We start from the raw sequence: 16,589 nt of genomic DNA, 5'->3' as shown, positions 1-16,589 counted from the left end.
TCTACTTGTGCAGTCAATTATTCCAATCTTAAAAAGCATGATGTTTTGCGCTTGTTTTCATTGAATTACCTTCAGTATTTTTCAGATTTGTTTTCCTACTTGTCCAGATCATTATGAATTCAACTCTAGTCTTCCAATTTGCTTGCAGCCCCTCCCAGTTTGGAGTCAAGCAGTGAATGCTCTTTAGAGTGCTCAGCAATTACATATCCCACGCAGTGCTCAGTTCTGCATATTTGGCACAACAGGGTTTGCAGACTCGTCTTGCTGCTATTAGATATGGTCCTAATTATATTATGGAGCAGATAGAATTAAAAGCCAAAAAAATATAATAATCATGAAAATAACACTACCTTCTAATTCCAAGGAATGGTAGCATGGTCACACTTGAAAATAGGCTTCATATTGAAAAAACCAGTTGTGTGCATTTTTGCCTTGAAACAGGAGATTTAAATCTCTGACTTTCACGAGAGGGACCAGCAATGGCATGTTGTGAAATATTTGGCTCTGTTTTAATGTATTTGCTCTTATTTCCGGCCTGGTATTACCTTAAAAATGGTGACTGTTGCATTTGTATCGTTGGAAAAAATGCATTTTCGATCTAAGAATTTTGCATCATACTTTTAGAACAGTGTGTGGGGGTGAGGGGTACCACACACAAAACATAGTCATTGTAATGTCTTCAGAGACATTAATAAATAAATAAATAAAAATAAAAAGAGGAAAAGACACAGGGAAAGTTCTGAACACAAGTGATGAAAGTGATAAAACTGTTGATCTCTACTAGTTCTTCTCACTCACCTATTACATGGAGGAGGAAAAAAAAAAAAAAGACTATTGGTGAATATTTCTGTATATTTTGAACACACTGGTTTTGAAGCACTGGAGAAAAATAATGAAAGATGACTTCTTGGTTCCCTGTCCATGATGGCTCAAGGGCAAAACTAAAGTTCTGTGTAAAGGCTAAAATAAAGACATTGAAGCTGACATTAAAAGACAGATATAGGAATATCCTCACAAATTTCACTACACTTCACTCAAATCTGTCTGCATTTCCCTCCAAGAGCAAAATTCAACCACTATAAAACTCTAGAGACATAGGAAACTCTGGAAAATTGCCTGGTTTCATTTGGCTGAAATCCAGTTATTTTAACTCAGAGAGCAGGCAGGCTGAAATTCAGGGGCCATCTTCAAAGTCAAACCATTTAAAAGTAATGCTTAATTTTACAATTAGGGAAAATAAATGAAATTAAATTCTGTCCTTCTGTCCAGCTGATATTGAGTCATAGTTCTCAAGAGTATTTAAAAAAGAAAAAAACAACAAAACACAATTAAGACACCTTTGTAATATATTTTTAATGTCAGTAATATATAATAACTTATGATCACATAAGAATTAAAAACCATAAGCAGTGCATGGGTATTAGTTGACCATTACCATTTCATATAGTTCAACCAGTGAATGGGAAGGACACAAACAACCTTATTCTTTGTTTGTCATGTGCATTTTCACTTCCTGTTTTGGTCACGAGATTTTATTTGTGTTTGAATGTTTACTTTTATTTCTCTACTGATTAACACTGAAAAAAAAATATATATATATATATATATTATTAAAAATATATATATATATATATTAAAAAAAAAAAACAACAAAACAATATTGTGATCTTGTAATATGGAACCAGGTCTTGAAACCACTGTGTCTCTATACATTCATTCATATTTCCCTAACATATGTTCATTTTTTTATTTAACTTTTTTATAACGGTAGGTTCTTGATACAGGCAAGCTCATTTCTCTCTTACTGCAGGAACATGTTAGTGAGTAGTTTTACTTCATTTGGCTTAAAAGGTAATAACCAATGCTCACTCTAAGGATTTTATTTATGCAGATTATTCTGCCTACTGCAATGTCTTCTTCCTAAGGGTTTATCAGATTTTCAAGACAAATGATTAATTGTTGAGTATAATGTTTCCTCTACAACACTGAAAAATTCATGGGTTAATGTATTCATGTTAAGCAGGTGACATGAATATGTCACCTGAGGTATCCACATCAGTTACTATTTTAATTACATGCATTTTCTTGCCAATGTCTAGCCTGTTCATATCAAAGCTATCAGCAAGAGTAAAAGATTTATTATTGGTCTATTCTAAAATAGCTTCGTTTAGAGAAGAATCCAAAATAGTGACTGAAGAATTAATTGGAATGATTGTACAGCATATCATACATATGTACAACATATTGCATAGCAGGAAAAAATATTCAGAATACATTTCCTGTTTTCCAAAATTCATGCAGCTTAAAGTACAGTGATTAATGGCACATTCTCTTTGTAAGACACCATACTGTTCTTAGGTGGGATTCATGTATTGAACAAACACATTAAACGCAAACGTAAGCAAAATCTATCAAGTGTTTAAAGTCATGCTTCAGGCTTTTGTGAACCAAATATTGTTCTTAGAGGCTTGCTATGCAATACTCTATGCATATTGGCTATAGTATACACTAGTCATCTTCTAGGTATATATTATGCCCTTGAAGTAGAACAAGAAAACTATACAATACTGCTCAAAACTTAGGGTAACAAAAAAAAATGTTTTTCCCCAAAATGGCCAGAACCTCTCTTCTTGCCATTGCAGTGGTCACAACTCTTTATCATGTTCCAGTGTTCTCACAAAAGGAAGATGAGACCTTCTTCTCTTCCACCACCTGATGACTTGTATCACATCTATGCAAAGTGCTATTATTTATGTGCCCTTGGTCTTTAAATTCTTCCTGTATTCTAAAGCATTGCCCCAGTTCTTAAAAACATATTTATCTACAGTTTTTGTTCAATAATATTGGTTTAGAGAATGAAAATATTAGGAGATCATTGATCATATTAAACACCAACCCTATATATGCTAACATGAGAATTGTGTAAAATAACGGGATAAATATACTTTTTTTTCTTTTTTTTTGGTGCATTTGTGTGTAGTTGGTTTTTGTTTGTTTGTTTGTTTGTGTTTTTTTTTTGTTTGTTTGTTTGTTTTTTCTTTTAACATGAAACTTGTAGTTCTGATGGAGTTTTTAGTTCTAGGAAGAAATAGTCTTGTTTGACTAGCAGGAACAATGTTTCTTTACTTATTGCAACCAGACAAGGACAGTATATAAGAGATTTTGACTAGCATTAATGTCAGCCCAAGGGCTAATTCCTGTTGAATGTTAAAAGAAGATGGACATCCAAATGCCATTTTGTGTTACTGAAAATATCTCCAATCATTAATACTCTTATCTGAAGTGGATAATCTCCTTCTCTCTGCCTAGATCTGCATGCCTGTATGTGTGTGAGCATGAATATACAGATACTAACTTAAATTCAGAGTCTTAATATGTTAAGATGCAGAAAGTGAGTTGAATCCATATTAGTGAATTAACATGAGGTAAGTCTCTAGCCACTGGGTGTCAATACTGATACGTTACATCAAGGAAGAAGAATTTAACAGGCAACAAAAACAAATATTTCTAAGTAGACAGTTGAATATTTAGTATGATGGGGAAATCTTATTACTCCTTCCCTACTACACAAACGTGCACATACAGGAATTAAGCAGATATAAATATGCCCATTTCTCCTATATGAGAATATGTTTGTGATACAATTTGATTGTGGAATTTGGTGCTTACCCAAATTCATTGTTTCAGCTGTGTAGAATATCACATTTAATTCACAGGAAAATTTTCATGAGGACAAAAGCTTTATTTTTGAGGGGTGGGAGGTGGGGAGGGTGGAGGAGTACCTGAAGTCTTTGCAAAAATCTGTGAAGGGGTATCAATTAACTATGTGTGTTTTTCAACTCTTTAGCACTCATATTCCTAGTTTCTTCCAAAAGAGCTATCTAGGCCTACTGATTTTCAAGACAACAAGGAATCTTTGCTCACTGTGGTGCACATAGCTATGCTGGATTAATGTATTTGTGAACACATATTTCTGCAGCCATTGCAATGGTAGTTTTTACTTTGAAACTGCTTAAGTAAAAATGGTAACTGTGCTGATACAGTCTAGAACCAGTTTGCAAGAAATAACTCAATACATTTCTAAACCTCCTTTTTTAAGACTGTAATGACAGCAATGTTCACTGTTATCTTTAAATACCAAAGTATTAGCTTCACAGCAAATTTTAAAATACTTGAGTACCAAAATTCACAAATAGGATTTTTTTTAATCTCACACAGTTGTGAGGAAGTATTTGTAGTCACCTTCATCCTCCCCTACATTTTAAAGGAAATTACATTCTTACTTTTAAGAAAGCAGTTATGATTAAAATGATTTGCTGCCAAATCACAAAATTGGCAGCCTGAAACTGCTGCAAACTTCTAACATCCTCTTATTTTTCTCACCTTTTTCTTTACTGTCATAGTTTCACAGCATATAGTAACTGTATTTAAACCCAGTCAGGATCATGTCCACGTAGATTCATGGCTACTTATAACATAATTATACTGTTCATAACAGAAATTCATAATTACGCTGAGCACTCTTTGTTCAATTTGGTACACAAACAGACACCCCATATGCCAGTTATAAATACTTACCTGGAGATTATCACAAATGAGAATGATCTGGGAAGAACAGACCTTTTTGGATCCCATAAATTGCTTTTCCACCAATGAAGATCTCTCAGTAGAAACTTTAGAGCAGACACGTGATGATCAAAGGAATGTTCCATTGTTTGTCCCCCCCCCCCAAAAAAAAAAAAAAAAAAAAAAAGAGACAGTAATTAAGCATTCTTATTCTCCTCCCAGTCAATATCCAACCTATACTAGAAAACTGAAAATTCAACCAGCTGCCATGATCACTGAGTGTAAGTCATGTATGTATGTTAAATACAGAGAGCGCTAAGCTCATTTTTTGGTCTACATATTTACAGCATCTGAATACATGTCAAAACAGAACTGTGAACCTTTAGGCCTCTGGTACATTCACCATAAGTTTAAGAAAAGGAAGATTTAAGTTATGGAATTGCAGTGCCAGTGCTCTAAGAAGTTGATAGAGAGTCAATGTATCCCACATTACCATCTACTTTTTCCCAATACATCTCCAATAACCGCAGAAAATTGAATTTCACCATAGTTCATGTGCAAGAGAAGGCTGTCCCAACAGTGCCAGCAATATTGGATTTCAAAACAACATACAACAGCTGCACTGGGACACTTTTAGCAAAATGTATGGAGCTGACAGACAAACAGTGAAGACAGTAGACTTAACAGAAGAATATAGAGATTGTATCTGGCTGTCAGCCAGTGGAGAAAGAAAAACACCTGACAAAACAGAGCACATCAAACTCCCATCCCATCAAGGGTGCATTACTACTGATCTCAGGTGGAGGCTGACAGCTTGGTCTCAGTGTATTTTTACAATTCTAGTACTAATCAACAGAACTCCTGTCACTGAACTTGTCCATCGTTAGGTCAGGCATGCATCTCACAGGAATTGTTAACTATAGCTGATACTGCCTGAGGGCAGTGGGGTGGAGTAGGTACTATCTCAGGTCCTTCCATGCTGTTTTCTACTTGAGAAGGCTATTGATGCCCTACTTAGGCACTGTGATTTATTCTGTCATTGTGAAGGTCCTCCCAAGGTCATTAGCTCTGTCACTGAGAGTTAGATTAAATCAATATTTTTCCCGCTAAGGATTATATTACATAACACACAGCCCCATTGAATTCAGTGATATTAGGGAACCAATATTAATGCTAAATCTGTGAAGCATGGAGTATCACAAAGGTATTCAGGCGACAAAAGCTAACAGTAATGTTTGTCAGTTACTCAGTTCCAACATTGTGTATGAAATTGTATTTATGAGTAGAACAATTCTCAAGATTTCTACAACCAATGAAGGACATAAACACCTACAAACTCAATGCTTTGATCAAAACAACTTCCACAGTCATAAATTAGGTATGCAAGCTACCTTCATGCTGCACTGGGAAAGTTGATGAGGTGGTGTGGAAACTTCAATAGAAGTAATCTTTTCTGGCTATGTTTTGCAGCAAAGACCTGATACTACTCTATTAGTTCATCAGGCACAAGCAGAAAACCATCTCCCAGGAACCTCCTACTGGTATTTGACCCATGATGGCCTGACCTCAATACTCTTTTCATAACAATTAGAAGTTGATCTCGTTGATATGCCTAAGAACTACTTTAAAGAAGGAAGTAAATGTGAAATACTGCCATTAACCATGCTTTAATTCAGGGAATTAAGTTATTTAGGAATTTTTCTCAAAACCAATTTAAATCCATTGACTAACTGCTCATCTATGATACCTATTTAGTCTGGGATCTTCCTAGGTTTTTAAAGGCAACAGGCACCTATGCCTCACTAAAAGTCAGTGGGATATTAGTTGCCAAGCCATTTATGTTGTTTAATGAGACACTGCTAAGCCTTTGTGCAACATTTGCAATGGCAACTTACTCTTACACGCAATTGATCATAGTAGGACTATGTGTAAGGGTATGGGCCAATAAGAAAGTACTGGAGCCATTTAATTTGCCCTTGTATCATAGCACTAAAATGTCCAGTACGGATCAATATGGCGAAACTGCTGTGAAATCTGTAATTTTGGAATTTTCCAATTCTGGCTCTGCATTTTTCTGTAAATTCACTATTTTATTTTAGAATAAACAAAGAAGCTTAATATCTTCTTTGAAATGTCTTGAAAAATAATTTATTCTACTTTAACAGATCATTAAGAGCCTGTGATATAGTTTAAAAAAAAAAAAAAAAAAAAAAAAAAACTTTTCATTAAAAACACATTCAAAATAAGATCTTGCTGGAGTTCCTGCCTTGAATCAAAACGTCTCCTGACAAATCATTCTTAATCACAGTTCACTACACTGAAGCGTATTTTACAGAGGTTTATGGTGAGCTACATTAAAACAAATAATACTAATAAAATCATTTAAATGAAGATTTAGCATATTCGGTATTCCATTCCACAACAGAAAAATAAAGTAGAAAATAGGTAATTAGATATTCAGAGACTAATTCATAAAATAATACAAAAGTTGTCTAGAGATCTTGGAGGGTGGGAGTGGTATTTTTATTCTGACAGCAAATATTTCTAAAGGCAAAAAATAGAAAACAACTAAGTAAATACACAGCTTCAAATGCCATAGCAGTTTCATCGGCAAAGTAAGCAAGGGTCTAGAGCACCTCTCCTATGAAGAGTGGCTGAGAGAGCTGGGAGTGTTCAGCCTGGAGGAGATTAGGGTTATAGGGGATCTTATCAAGGTATACTTGAAGGCAGGGTGCAAAGAGGATGGAGCCAGGCTCTTCTCAGTGGTGCCCAGTGCCAGGAAAAGAGGCAATGGGCACCAACTGAACCACAAGAGGTTCCATCCGACCATCAGGAAGCACTTATTTACTGTGAAGCTGATGGAACACCGGAACAGGTTGCCCGGAGAGGTTTTTAAGATCTCCCCCCACAGACACCTTCAAAAACTACCTGGACACATGCCTGGGCAACCTGCTGTAGGTGTCCCTTCTTGAGCTGGGATTTTGACCAGAGGACCTCCAGAGGTCCCTTTCAGCATCAACCATTCTGTGGTTCTGTGATTCTCCTAAGCATTCTACCTTTATTATTGCTTTTCAATACACAATATTTTACTCGTCTAAAGCTGCTCATCACATTGCAGTAAACATGATTATTTTCAGCTCTGTCACCTTCTCTCTCACTTATTCCTCATACTGTTCTGTCATAATTTAGTTAAGGCCTGTTCTTATGTGAATTAATTCAGGTCAGACTCCTCACAGCGCTGCCTCTAAATAACTTGCACAGCAGTTGGGTAATCCTTTAATAGAAGAATAAACTGGTGCATATTGATCTCTACTCCTTCCAGTAATTAAAATTAATTAGTTTTTCCATCTAAGACAAATATAATAGTTGGGACTGTACATATAAGGAAAGAATCTGAAATAATAAAATACTTAGAACCACACTGTGTCCTTTTCATCATCCAACTACTATGTATAACAAAATCATTTGTGAGCATAAAGTTACTGTCAGAAGATGTGCTTTGTGATGCAGACTTATCCTTGGTAGGTCAGTGAAGGAGCTTCCAGTAAAAAAGCTTCCACCTGATAAACTTATTTCTCTTATAACAATTAATCTCTCTGCATTTTCTCTGAAATTTCTAATTTCTGTTAGAAAATTGGGTAGCAATGATGGAGCTAAACCTACAGTCCAGAGAGCAGAACATACTTGCACGTTAGGGTCATGTAGGTATCCTATGAATTAGGGAGTTTTCAAAGAAGTCAGACTGAGTTGCTGAGTTTGAGTGAAAACTGAATGATTTAGTTAACTGAATTAGTCTGAGGCTCTGATCTCAGTGCATGTTAAATGTTTGCTTGTTACAAAGAAAACATTATGTGTTGTAAGTATAGTATTTTGCTCGAATTTGCAAATTGTGACAATCTATTTGCACAGATGTCTTTCATAAATACAACTTTCTGACTCCTACTCTTAAGTATTCATCAAAAAAAAGGGTAGAAAAGGTGGTAGAATTCTATTCTTCTGCTTTGGATAAAATGGGTTACTACAGGGCACCAACTGTGAATGTTTGGTGTTTGACTGCTGTGTTCATTATTGTTCAAACATGCTTGAAACACCAGCAAAGTTCCATGACTGTTTAATATTTCTAGGCATTACCTGTGTGGAGCTCTCTTCTGAGGCTGTTTCAGACCTGAAAATTATTCTGCTAGGCAATGTTGGGTTGGAGTTGCCTCTCCTCAACATCCCTTACCACCTTAATTAAAAAGCTATAATTGTCCAATTAAAATATTCTATAGTCCTTTTTCTTCATAGTAACTGGCTATAGGTAGTCTCAGGTATCTCCCTGTTACTCAAAATGTCCTTGTAACTCAGAAGAAATTCTTGCCAAAAAAAACACAGATCTGAACTTCGGTAGTCTTTTGCTAAGAAAAGACATTGTCAATGTAATTTATATTCTTGGCTGACTCACAGAAGAAGCTGATTGTAGAATTCAAAGGCTACAGTTTACTGCTGCATCCCTGTTTCAATGATGTGCAGCTCAGACAGTTTATTCAAGTATTTAAGAAAATGGGGAAGAGGTAGCACAAGATGACACACTGCTCATAATATGGATTCCAAGAATGTTTCAGCTCACCCAGCTACATTTGGGCAACAGCTAGGCTCCAGTCAACAGCATTTAGAAGGTTATTGTCAACCCAAATAATAAAAGCAGGTACCTCTAATTAGCTTGGTAACTGTCTTGGTTCCACTGAATAAACTGATTCATTTTATTGACATGGGAACCTAGACATACTGGTCAGACACAAACTTCTACATTTTAAGCATCAAAATTAAGGAAAGGTGAATCCCCTTAGTGCAGAGTGAGATGAATCCTATCCCCAATGCCCAAACCCAATATTCATATCATATTCCTAACCACACTGCTTTGAGTTGCTTAGGAGCCTGTGGATCCTAATCACAATTTCACACGCACAGACACGCACACTATGGCACACAACAGTTTCAGTGATATCATCAGCACTCAAATATACTACAAACCTCATGGTGAAATTCATCTTCCATCACTGCAGTATGTCCAAAATACAGCTGCTCTTACGCTCTGTGCTTCCACTCTGAAGAAGCTTCGTGCAGTAAGAGCAGAAAAGGTAGTTATAGTTAGGTATAAAGGTAGTTTTAAAGGTAGTTATTCCTTCTGTCCCACTTCCCATGCATTAACTCCCATGTAAGCAGTAGTATAACCTCCTCTCCACACTATTATATCTTACGGCTACATAGACTGTGAACTGTTGTGTAATGCCTTACAAGGCACTGAAAACAGTGGCTCCTCTTCTAATATAAAGCTTCAAGTACTATAATAATGTTTTAATTTGCTTCTCTCTCTTCAAGAAAGTGTAAAGATTTTCCTCTAAATCTCAGACATTCTGCTGCATTAAAAAAGTGACTGATAAACAATTTCATTTGACCTTTCTCTGCAAATCACATTTTCCTTTTGGATTAAACATTCTTTTCTTGATTGTACTTTCTTTAATCCAAATGCTTCAAAAATACCAAAACACAAGAGGGAGATTCTTGTGATATATCATAAAGCCAAATGCTATTTTACTTCATACTACAAAAAGAGAACTTTCTTATCTTAGAAGACATTATCATTTGCTTTTCCCATAAGCAAAGAGACTACTTTAGAACACAACAGTTAGAATATTGAATCTTACTGATTCAGCAAAACCCATTTAGCTGTACCCAGTTCAGCAGTAATAAAAATATATTATCCTTCTTTAACAGGAAACAAATTTGTAATTGTCTTTTAAAAAACAAACAAACAAAAAAAAACAGTAGTTTAGTAATTATTCTACAGGTTCACAATAAAGTCTGTCATTTAAAAAATGTCTGCCTTTCCTTCCTTTGTTACATTAATTTTTTTTTCCCCTTTAGACACATGGTAAGGGATAGACTTGAGCTATGAATGCATTTCATATCAGCAATTCACCTAGATCTTTGACTAAGAACCCCACTTTGTATCATTTTTAGAGATTTTACACTTTAGAAATTGAGGCTACAGTTTACAAAGACAGAAATCTTAAACTGTTTCCTACAATCTGTATTTTGTCACAAAAAAATAAGTAAGTAGAGAGCCTTGCACCCACTACTAATTATAGTGGGGTTGAGATGAAAATTTTAAGACATTTAATCATGGCCATGTAGAATTACTGACGTTGCATTAATTGTGTTAAGTACCTATCTAATAAACCAGAGTTACTATCCACTTAGCTCTACAAAGAGTAAAATCAATTTTAAATTAGTTTATGTAATATAATAACTTACAATAAAACAACTGAACACAAAGAACAATGCAGATACCCGTCTGCCTTGCTGTCTTTCCCATGAAATGAAAACAGCTGATGAATTCCAATAAAATTTGAACTCTGATTTCTAAATTAATCACAAGCCTCTTAGTTTCATGCAGTCCATTCAGTACCAAGCTCTCACTGGCTAATATGATCCACACATACAACTATGATTCATGAAGCAAAGAGAAAAATATAATTCACATGAATATGAGGAAGTACATACTGTGACAATGGAAATAAGATAAGTGATATATTAAAACAGAGACCATGAAGAAAAATCAGAATTATTTTCACTCTAGAATAGAATGGTTTCCTCCTAAGCAATATGGGACACATGGATGACTACTGCACAATTGTTTAGATAAGAATTCAGATAGGTGCATAACAGGGAGTAACTCTATAGGCACGGAGGTGCACAACATGAACACATGGTCTTTCCCATCTCTTTCATTCTCTGATTCCTTAACTTTTATAATAGGATTTTATACATATATATATATATATATACACACATATATATATTATTATGACCAAAGAATGCTAACAAAGAAAGGCTACATCGTTACCACAAGTTGTGCTTGCAGAACATTTGTACTCACCCCTCATCATCCATTTTGTAACTCGCACATTTCCTTCTTTATTTGGATGTCATATTGTTTGACAGATTCCTCCCTCCCAAATCAGTTCTGTTTTCCTCAGTTTTCTCCAGTTCTGTTCTCTTCTTTCTCCAGAGTCTAGTTTTATTTTCAGAGTATCATTTCTAAGGAGCATGTGATACACAGACATGACTATTTGATGTTCAAGTGCAACAGTAAGTCAGGTCAGGACAGAATGGCAGGAACAGAAAGATATTTTGTTGACCAGTTTCTCCCAGTCTCCCTCTCCCTCTGTCTGTTCACATGCAGAGAGAACACAGGTGACACTTATGGAGGAAGATTTAAGAAAATACCTTGTTTCTATTAACGTTGTGTTCTACCTGTGATGTAGTGTTTTATCTACACAGCATCTGAAATACCAAGTTCAAATACCACTACGGACATATAAAATTATGTGCGCAGTTTATTTTCTTCAGCCACTGTCCCCCCAAAAAATATTGTGCTACTTCTGCAACACTATCTGCAATATCTAATTCTTTTCATTTCTTTCAAATAACTTCAATTAAAAAAAACTTCAGTGATTGAACAGAGTCAGATTCTGAAACAGAAGAAAATTAACAGGGAAATGGTCAGATTTACTATGCTTTCTTTTAATTCTTCCAGCTACCTGTTAAGAACGAAAATTTATTTTTGTTGAGAGCCCATAGTTTTTTAAAATCACTCTCTTAAAATAAGAAAATGACCAGAAAAGACATTGCTTTTCTGTTCTCTATTACCTTAAAAGTCTTGTTCATTCACTATCACTAGATAAAATTCCATTTTTATTCTGAAATTCTGTTGAAAAGTACTTTTGTCAAAAAAAAAAAATAATCCATAAGTGTTTCAAATAAATACATTTTAAGGGCTCTTACTACTGAGTTAAACTTTTTTCTAGGCCAAAGCATTTGATTATTGCAATTAAAAATTTAACACTTGATATTAACAATCACCTCTCTAGCAAAAGTTCATTGTATTTTCAAAATATATTTTTTTTAGCCAAAAATTAGAGACAATAATATATTTCTGACTATATCTGCCTATTAGTAGGACTCTGCAACTTTCAAACCTCCAACAAGGAGGTCAGAGAAAAGATTTTTGAGATTTCATTATGACTATTATCATTGTTAGTGATAAATATGCAGTTTGATTTACTAAAAAAAAATAAAAAAAATACTGCCAACTTATTATGGAGCTAACTTATAAGAAGAGGATTAAGTATACGGACTTTCAGCAGCAACTAGGAGCTCTGGTCACTGACCAAAACTGTGTTATGCAACTTGCTGTAAAAACAGAGCAAAAAGACTTTTCCAACTGTAAAATTAGCAGGAAACAGGAAAAACATAGATCTTTTTGCAGAGCACAAAGATCACCTCTGCTTAGAAACAAGATAGTAAATTTAGTGCATTCACTTAATGTATTTGTAAAAGGACACCCTTTATGTCAGTGACTGTATAGTCCAACACCCAATCTAATCTCTAAAGGTCCCTTCCAACCCAAACTATTTTATGACTCTATTACTATGTAATAAATAACAGGAACTTTCACACTTTTGCAGAGGGACCCATCTTCAAAACAGATAGATAAACAAAGACAAGCATTCCCGTGATCTAACATCTAAAGCACAATGATAATTTAGCCCCAACAGGCTGTTCCATGTTTTAGTACTTCTTCACACTGTAAGGTTTATTAGGATTCCAGCAGTAAGTATCTTTTCTTTCCTAATGGAACATAAAATTATACTACTTATGTATTTCTTTCTTGAAATATTTATAGTGCACCATTTGGTTTGTGATTCATTTTCATTAAAGTTCTTTTAAAACTGAATACTTTGATTTTTCTGGATCTGACTCCTGTAGTTCCCAGCTCAGGTCTGCAGGTCAACAAGTGTCTGGTGCCAGCTGGCTTTGTACTGAGACTTCGCATAGGTTGGCACCTGCATCTGCATTAAAAAAGCAGGGTGATACCCTAGGCTTCTGACTCAGACTAAGAAGTAGGAACTGCTTTTTCATTTCTGACTATGTGAGAATTTCATGGCATGTGGCCATTTCGAAAAAAAAAAAAATATATATATATATATAGCTTAAAGTGGATTTTTTGTATGATGATGTCAGCATAAACTTTATTTTGGTGTGATTGAATCACATGACTGGATACTAAGCCATGTTTCCCATTCAATTTTTTTGAAGTTTGTTAAAAGCTATGATAAAAATTAAGTAAACAAGTTTTCTCAGCAATTCAATAAGAAGATGTTGCTCTCCAGGCTTAACAGCTACTATGGAAAGACTAAAAGTCAAAAACCCAGGAAACATCCAGCTTTTAAATATTTTTCAAGTGAGGTACAAGGATAATTCTTCTGCCATAAATCCCTGTTACACATCACATTTTCTCATTTGCAGGTTGAACTTTGTGTTTTATCTTATCCTCCAGCTCATGTCCAACATTAAGCTTTAATAAAAGCACCCACATTCCTGAAATGCCTTAACTCTATCCACTCTTGTATCATATTTGCCTTTACCTCACCTATATTTGTAACTAATTATTCCCCTAAAACTTACTGTTTTGCATCTTTCTCATCTTCTAGTTTTGTAATATTAACAGTTAAAGTGTATTTCCTTTCCAATTTTCTGAGAGCTAAAGTTTACACTTTAGACAGATTCTACAGTTTAAGCGTTGAGGTGGATAATGTGACCATTTGTCTGAGCCCCGAGATATTAGGTAATAATCTGGAAACATGACTTCTAATCAAATTCTTTAGTTTCATTTAAAAGTAAATGGAATACATTCTTGCCCTTCTACATAAAAGTTTCAATATTGATTATATTCATCTGGCACCTTGACTAATATCATGCTCTGCTTATAATGCAATATTAACATACAAAAATATTCTTACCCTGATTTGGTAATTGTATAGTTTATTCTCACTTTGGCAAGAAGCACTTCTAGCACCGTACTTGCTTCAGATTATTTTTATTTATTAGACTTTAATAAAATCTACAAAAGGGTACACTGATTTATAGTGCTTTCAAAGAGCAACATAGCCTAGTCTCTCACTGAATTTTGGTATGTTTAATTAGGAACTTATATGATCTCCTCTAAATCAGCCATATGGTTCTTACAGAAGCTTACTGTGCAGCAGTCCATATTGTACCTGATACTGTGAAAAAAAAACAACTGTAGTTACTCTCCAGTGCTGCTGATGTAGTACTTTTCATAGGCACAGCAAGTTGAAAGGATTTAAACGATACTGAACAAGTAGTTAACAGAAGGAATTATTAATGTTTGTGTTTCCCCCTCAAGGGGAAGGAAGTACAAATGACTTGGGTGATTAACCTTTTCAGGAAGTGATCAACTCATTTCCTTGGATTTGATTTAAAGTGGAAGCCCACCTGAGTCACAGAATCACAGAATCACAGAATTTCTAGGTTGGAAGAGTCTTCCAGTAGCCCTTAATAAGATAAACTTTTATATGTCATTATCTCAATTACTATTCTGAGGTAGTTCTACACATGCCTTTACATTCCTTTAACAGACGTAAGAACCTGTTTTCCATGAATAGTCATGTATTGTTTGGTCATAATTGCTGAGGCTCAGGAATAGTTGGGCATTAAGACCACATGAAGTTCAGATCTTGGAATCCCATATAGCTGATGTGTGTGCACATAGAAGCTTTCATTTCAAAGTATATCTAGTACATGCTTTTGGTCTTATATTGCCTAAAAGTGTATAGTAAATGCACTCTGCTTTTTTTTTTTTCAGTACAAAGATATACTTGCACCTTAAGACTGTGAAGACTGTGAATCCTGTAAAAATAAAACTATACTTAAAACAAAAACAATAGATTCAATTACTTTTTACAAAGATTTTTTTTTTTTGTAAGATCAGCAATGATATCAAATTCCCAAGAATAACTTGAATAAATAAAAAAGAGCTTCACGAGGGAAAGGCAAATGTTAATTTTAATTGAGAACTGAAAAAATGATTATGAGAGCTGGACTTTGACATTTTTTTCCCTTCTGATGATACTTCAAAGACTGATTTGCTAAAACTATGATGCCCAGATAAAAATGGAATTATATACCTAGCTTATGTACAGTTTTTTTCATTGCTGGAGAACAAAAACCTCTGTTTTTTACAGAAGGTTCCTGCTGCCACCCGGGAACGAAGGATTCAGTCTCACAGTGAGGTAGTAGAAAGGAAGTAGCATTGGAAGTTCCATCCCTGTCAGCTGGACGGAAACCTAAGAAGGAAGATATGCTCACTGAGGAGAAACTAGCATATGGAATCAAATCAGCGTAGAGTAGCTCTGGCTATGCTTTTATACTGCAAGTTTTACAAAGCGTTATAATCCAACAACTCATCTTTGAATGTCTTCTACAGAATCACAAACTTATTTTCATAGGAATAATATGTTTGCAGCATATACTCATTCAAATATATGGCATACACAAAGCACAAGATTGCAGCTATGCTAATCCAGTAACACAGAAATTCAGCTAGAAGTAGAACAGAATTAGTGGTTCCATAAAATACAGAAAAATGAAGACTAGAATTGGCAGCTATTCTACTCTGTGATTGATATTCTATGTTATAGCATCTTGTTGGCACATAAATAACTGCTCTGACAATGGCAGTGCAGAATTTATCCTGCATTGATAACTTTAGCCATCTACTTTAGATCATAATATATCAAAATTTGCAAATACAGAGCCACCAGAAAAAATGATCTTGTTGGAATGTCACCTTCCTACTCAGCTGCTCTTATCTCTGCTTTGTATTCCAAATCTCATCTCTTTACTTTAATGTCAAAACAATACATTATTTTATTGCATGAGCCTTGAAGAGCCTATGAGAAAGTGAGCTATGTTCTCTTTTCTCTCACCAAACATTGGCAGGCATATAAACTGCATGGCAGGTATTAAGAATAAGAAGAGCTCCACTGAAGTTGGTAATGTCTGATGATTTATACCCACTGAGAATCTGACCTGGATTACCAATTGCAGAATCATTCCTGTCCTTATTTATAGTTCTGCAACCTCACTGCAAAATGAACTTTACAGGTGTAGCT

The 16,589-nt window shown here is 34.9% G+C and overlaps 1 long non-coding RNA gene across 1 annotated transcript; it reads right to left on the bottom strand.

Moving 5' to 3' along the window:
- Positions 1-1,693: 1,693 nt before the first annotated feature.
- On the bottom strand, positions 1,694-11,956 carry LOC106019749 (uncharacterized). Its single transcript, XR_005267357.2, has 3 exons — positions 11,489-11,956; positions 9,580-9,662; positions 1,694-4,673 (listed from the first exon to the last, which is right to left on the bottom strand). It is a non-coding gene; the product is annotated as an uncharacterized lncRNA (long non-coding RNA).
- Between the last annotated feature and the right edge of the window lie 4,633 nt (positions 11,957-16,589).

The sequence above is a fragment of the Anas platyrhynchos genome, chromosome 8 (assembly GCF_047663525.1).
Source record: "Anas platyrhynchos isolate ZD024472 breed Pekin duck chromosome 8, IASCAAS_PekinDuck_T2T, whole genome shotgun sequence".
Taxonomy (NCBI): domain Eukaryota; kingdom Metazoa; phylum Chordata; class Aves; order Anseriformes; family Anatidae; genus Anas; species Anas platyrhynchos.
This window is presented reverse-complemented; position numbering and strand designations above follow the sequence as displayed.